We start from the raw sequence: 6,003 nt of genomic DNA, 5'->3' as shown, positions 1-6,003 counted from the left end.
ACACACACACACACACTCATAATTAAAAATAATATTTTTTCCAAAAGCTGGGAGTATAGTTGTCTAACATGTGTAAGACCCTCGTGCACACCCCCACACACATCTGTGACTTCTTCAGTCAAGACTTTTTCTCCAGATTCTATATTACCTAAATGTCCAGCCCATATCACTGCTTGAAAATCTAATCTAACTTTATCTACCAAACTGTTTTTGCCATGCTCTTCTCCACCATGGTTTACGGTAATTCACATACAAATGCTAGACTGACAACCTCACATAACCCTAGACCCTCCGTTTTCTCTCTGATCTCAATCCATTCCATTAGCAAAATTCCACTGACTTTCTAAAACCAGGTGCCCATCCCTTCTAGCTCTGCCAGGGCTACAAAGTGGTTTCAATGACCAACACTCTGCGGCTGGACTATCTCTGCTGGGCTTCTGCCTCTCTACTCCAGTCTCTGAGGTCAGCTATCAACAAACAGCCAGTGTTTTTTTCAGATGCCGGCAATCTCAGGTCTCTGCTTAAATTCTTCAACAGTCCCATGTTTCTTTCAAGGCAAAAGTCAAAGTCTTCACAGCTTACAGGGGATCCGACTCATTCCTCTGACTGCACTTCCCACTAGGGTCTCTTTTCTCCCTCCCTTCAGTCATGAAGGACTGGACCGCCAGAGGCAAGCCCTCACCTCAGGGTCTTGGTACTGGCTCACTTAGTGGTGGCTCCGTGGCCTTTGTCAAGTCCTGCTCAAATAGTCCATGAAGTCACCCTATCAAAAACTGACATTCTACCCCGCCCCAGGGAATATTCCATAACCACTTTCTTTGCCTCTTTTTTCTCCCTAGACAGGTCACATATAATATGTGATACATAGTTTACTTATTTGCTTTGCTGTAGGTTTACCTTGCTACAATGTCAGCTTTGCTGAATTGCCCAGTCCAGAGTATCGTCTATATAGTAGTACACAGTCAACAAGAACAATGTCAGTCCAGAGTACTGTCTATATAGTACACAGTCAACAAGAACAATGTCAGTCCAGAGTACTGTCTATATAGTACACAGTCAACAAGAACAATGTCAGTCCAGAGTACTGTCTATATAGTACACAGTCAACAAGAATGAACTAGAAGAAGAATTTGCAAACGGTTACACTCATTATTTCATAAAGTCCAAACTTCTTCCCGCGGCTTCCGAAGCTGAGGACCAGGTGAAATTGGCCACGGCCATCTCCCATTCTCTATCGTTCCAGCCAGCTGTGCTTTCCTGGGTTCCGGAAAGGAGCTTCGCACGCGCCTGCCCCTCTACCTGCACCACGTTCTTTCTGTGCATGATGACAGGCCTTATAGCCATACGCCCCCCCAGTCGTCGTCGTCGTCCCCCTCCCCCCCGGAAGAAAGAGCCTTCCGCCTCGTACCTTAAGAGCCTAAGCCTATTAGGCTCCAGCGGTAAGCCCCGCGGCTGCCACTCAAATGACCTCTGACCGGGTAGCACCCTCCCCTGGAGAGAGCGTCCTTTAAAAGACGTGAGGGTAACTTCCTGCTTAGAAGCCAATCAGCGAGCCCGCCGCACGGCATAGGCGCCAGTAGTAAGCTCCGTTTCCGGCTTAGGATCAGGGTCTGGAGAAGGGGGTGTCTGGAGGCGCCATGTCGGGCCGGGAAGGTAAGGCTGTTTGGGGTCTGGGGGACGGATGGACGGGGAAGAACGAATAGGGCTGTGGATGGTGGGAATGGGCCGAGCATGCTCGTGTCGCCCACAGGTGGCAAAAAGAAGCCCCTGAAACAGCCCAAGAAGCAGGCCAAGGAAATGGACGAGGTGAGGACGGGAGCGGAGGCGTGGGCGGGCGCTGAGGGAGTGGGCGACTGGCCTGGAGTGAACCTGCTCTGCCTCTCCGCAGGAAGATAAGGCTTTCAAGCAGAAACAAAAAGAGGAGCAGAAGAAACTCGAGGAGCTAAAAGCCAAGGCCGCGGGGAAGGGACCTCTGGGTAAGTGAGGATGGAGCGCAGCTCTGAGAGACAAATGCTCGGAGCCAGTGTAGGTACGAGGGCCAAACAGGTCTTCTGTTTCTGGGGTCCTTGGTGAAATTCCGGGACCCTCGTGTCCACGCTGGCCAAACCCCCGGCCTGTCTTGGCTTTGCAGCAGTACGGAGGGATGGGAGTGGGAATGTGGCCAGAAAATAAAATCTCTTGCCTCGCAGACACCTTGGGCTTCCAGTCCGTAGGGAAGCTACAGAAATGGAAACACGAAAATATACTCCGAACAGATGCATATAGCTACGCTTTTGAATATCGTCCAGTTTCTGGCTTCTTTATAATAGTTTGTTACATTATAACGTAGAACTTTTACTTGCTGCTTACATATCTGTAATGTTGAGTCCTGAGTCACCTTTGGGTGTGTCTAGACTAAAAGATAAAAAAAGTCCACGGATCTTAATATGTATTTTGCTCTGCTTGCTATTTTGTGTTTATTTGTGACTATGCCGGGAAACAGTGTCCTATGCCCCACGTTTCTCACTCTACCTTGCTAACCCAATCTTCCCCATGGTTTTGCCTCTTAGGAGTGAATTACAGGCCCAGCAGTTCTAATTCTGCATTTAAAAAACCTATTTATTTTTGTGTTTTCTGTGTATGAGTGTTTTTCATGCATGTCCCTGTACCATGTGTGTGCAGTGCCCTGAGAGACTAGACAAGGGTATCAGATCTCATGAGACTATAGTTACAGATGGTTGTGACCTGGGAATCGAACCCAGGTCCCCTAGAAGAGTAGCCAGCACTCTTAACTGCTGAGCTGTCACTCTAATCCCATTTTTTGTTACTTTTTTTTAAATTGCTTTGCCTCTTCTTACTCTTTTTTATTGCAGTACCTCATGCATGCTAGACAAGACCTACACCGTCATTATTATTTGAGACATGTTTTTGTTAATTTTCTCAGGCTGGCCTTGAATTTATGATTGTCCTGCCTTCATCTCCTAGATAGCTGAGGTTGGAGTTTGTACCACCAGCCTGGCTTTGTGTACATTGTAAAAGCACTATTTTGCATTTTCTAACTAGTGCTGATTCTGCCTGGTATCAGTGTGGCATATACTGGAAACTGTCACCCCAAGACCTATTACAGTAGGCTTGATCTCTTGTTATATCCACACGGCAATGAAGTCAGGTACCTGGTGCCTTCCTTTAAACTGTGTTTATGTTAAAAAGGTTCAAACCTTGAAGTCCTATACAGATTGAGCATTTATAATCTGTAAATCCAAAATGCTCCAGATCTGAAACCTTGTTAGAAGTAGAAAATCTACTCCTGACCTTGGGTGATGAGCTGCAGTCAGAATGCTGAGGAAATGGAAGTGTTATTACATTAACTTCAGACTATATGCATTGCATGTGGGGGTGGGAGTGTTATATTACATTAACTTCAAACTATATGCATTGGCTGTGTGAAGCATAAATGAGCGTTGTGTTCATAATTGGGTTCCATCCCTGAAATGTGTATGTGCAAAAGTCCCCCAAGCCCTAAAAACACTTTTGGTCCCAGGAATTTCTGATAGGGAAATCCAACTGGTAATACTTCTTATTGAACACCATCTATTTTGGGCTTGCTTCCTGTTTGTTTTAAACAAGGTCTCCTGGTATGACATGAGCTTGCCTTGAATTCCTTATCCTGCTACCTTGTCCTCAGAATGCTGGGATGTGACTCTGTGCCTAACTTTATCAAAAGATTTAGCATAGTTCTTTTACACCCTCATCCTTTTTTTCCCTCTCAAGACAGGGTTTCTCTATAGTCTTGGCTGTCCTAGAACTCACTATGTAGATGAGGCTAGCCTCAAATTCACAGAGATCCACCTGCCTCTGCTTCTCGAATGCTGGAATTAAAAGCGTGTGCCATCACTGCTCCGCTGCACCTTCATCCTTATGTTAGGCATAATTAATTGTACAAACATTTCACTAATTACACACTTAGTACCAAATGTAGTAGCTTTCGTTTTGTTTTGGTTTTGAGACAGGGTTTCTGTGTGTATCAGCCCTGACTGTTCTGGAACTCGCATTGTAGACCAGGCTAGCCTCAAGCTCACAGAGATCTGCCTGCTTCCACCTCCCTGAGTGCTGGGATTAAAAGTGTGCGCCACCACTGCCCGGCTTTGGAGTGGTATTTTTAAATTGAAGGCACAAAAAGCCAGTCCAGGAATATAAAATGGGATATAGTGTGTTGTAGTGTGGCAGTTAAGAATATGCAGTTTTTCCTGATGGCGGTGACTTGGCAAGCTCTGGGTCAGTGAGATAAACCACTAGGTTGATGGGGAATACAACCTAGGGTGAGCTGGCCCACAAATGCAGGCACATAAAATGTGAAAGGGAAAAAAGTATGCAGTTAGAAGTTAGGCTTCTTAGGTAGAGCCCTGGCATGGTGGTGTATACCACTAATCCTAACACCTGGGGAGGCTGAGAGAGACTGAGGCAGAAAGATGAATTTTTTGAGATAGGGTTTCTCAACATGTGGGTCACAATCCCTTGGGGTCAAGCCACTTTCACATGGGTTGCCTAAGACCATTTGAAAACACCGATATTTGGATTATGATTCATAACAGTAGCAAAATTACAGTTATAAAGTAGCAACAAAAACCATTCTGTGGCTGGGGGTCATCACAACATGAAGAATTGTATTAAAAGGTTGCAGGTTTAGGAAGGCTGGAAATCACTGCTATCTGTAGTCCTGACTGCTGGAACTCAGTATATAGACCAGGCTGGCCTCAGACTCGCCCCTGCCTCCCAAGTGCTGGTAGGGCTAATCACGTGTACCACCATACCTGATTAAAACCTTTTTTTCAGGCCGGGCGGTGGTGGCGCACGCCTTTAATCCCAGCACTCGAGAGGCAGGCGGATCTCTGTGAATTCGAGACCAGCCTGGTCTACAAGAGCTAGTTCCAGGACAGGCTCCAAAACCACAGAGAAACCCTGTCTCGAAAAAAAAAAAAAAAGAATAGAACCTTTTTTTCATACAGTATACTTTTGTTGGCGGAGACTGCTCATTTGTTCCCGGCCTCCCAGACCAGAAATAATCACATAGAAACTATATTATTTGCAATACTGTTTGGCCAGTAGCTTAAGTGTATTTCTAGCTAGCTCTTACATCTTAAATTAGCCCGTTTCTATTTTATATTTTACCACGAGGCTCATGGTTTACCGGCAAGGTTCCGGCACATCTGTCTCCTGCGGTGGCTACATGGAGTCTTTCTGACTCTGCCTACTTTCTCCTCTATCTCTGCTTGGAATTCCTGCCTTGTTCTCGTCTACCCTGTGATAGATCCAAGGAAGCTTCTTTATTAGCCAATAGTATACAGGGGGGAACCTACATCATATTTTGATCATGTTTTCTCCTCCCCCAGCTCTTTCCAGGTCTTCTCCACCTCCCTACACACCAACTTCTGTGTTCTTTCTCTGTTTTAAGAAGGAGAAGAAAATCAAAACAAAAAACCAATGGGGGAGCCCACAAAAAAAAGGAGAGTGAATTCGAAGCCCACCCTTACTGTTTTAAGACTTTACTGTAAACAAAAAAATAAAACACTTTAAAAACAGAAAAGACAAACCACCAGATGAGAATTGAGGCTTCTCACATACTAGTTTATAACCTTGAAGTCACCAAACATCCAGAACTACTTATCTGTAACGTGGGTTGCTGTAAGGAGCATTAATAAGCCAATCTGAAGGACACAATAGTAGAGAGAGTAGTCCGCAGCTCTTGAGTCATGGCCCCTGCCTCAGCTATGCTCTGTCTTTGTAGGAGAGATGGTGTTGATGAAGGAATTGTGCGTGTTTGTGTCATAGCAAATACCCAGCACAAGAGCCAGGTATTACCAGGACCCTTGAGGCTTTTTAGCCACAAGTATATTTTTCCCTGATCGACTTTTCTTTTTGCAGCCACAGGTGGAATTAAGAAATCTGGCAAAAAGTAAGCTGTTCCTCATATCTGAGATGATGGTGACCCTCTTCCATTCCTATTTAAACATCTGGATTCCCTGC

The 6,003-nt window shown here is 45.3% G+C and overlaps 1 protein-coding gene and 1 long non-coding RNA gene across 7 annotated transcripts in view; one reads left to right on the top strand and one right to left on the bottom strand.

Annotated features, from left to right (window-relative positions):
• Ccdc51 (coiled-coil domain containing 51) overlaps positions 1-6,003 on the bottom strand; it is a 19,687-nt gene that overhangs the window by 9,626 nt on the left and 4,058 nt on the right. For 2 of the 6 annotated variants that reach the window (XM_005347963.2, XM_026779534.1), the window contains exon 1: positions 1,409-1,500. The exons of 2 other annotated variants lie outside the window; for them this stretch is intronic. The gene's annotated coding sequence lies outside the window, so the exon portion shown is untranslated. Of the gene's footprint in view, positions 1-682; positions 1,309-1,408; positions 1,501-6,003 lie in introns of those variants that run through there. 2 more of the 6 variants (XM_026779531.1, XM_026779532.1) reach the window with 2 other exon arrangements.
• LOC113456093 lies at positions 1,575-5,997 on the top strand. The gene is made up of 4 exons (XR_003376966.1): positions 1,575-1,653; positions 1,751-1,806; positions 1,889-1,976; positions 5,902-5,997. It is a non-coding gene; the product is annotated as an uncharacterized LOC113456093 (long non-coding RNA).

This window comes from Microtus ochrogaster, chromosome 5, assembly GCF_000317375.1.
Source record: "Microtus ochrogaster isolate Prairie Vole_2 chromosome 5, MicOch1.0, whole genome shotgun sequence".
Lineage (NCBI taxonomy): Eukaryota > Metazoa > Chordata > Mammalia > Rodentia > Cricetidae > Microtus > Microtus ochrogaster.
This window is presented reverse-complemented; position numbering and strand designations above follow the sequence as displayed.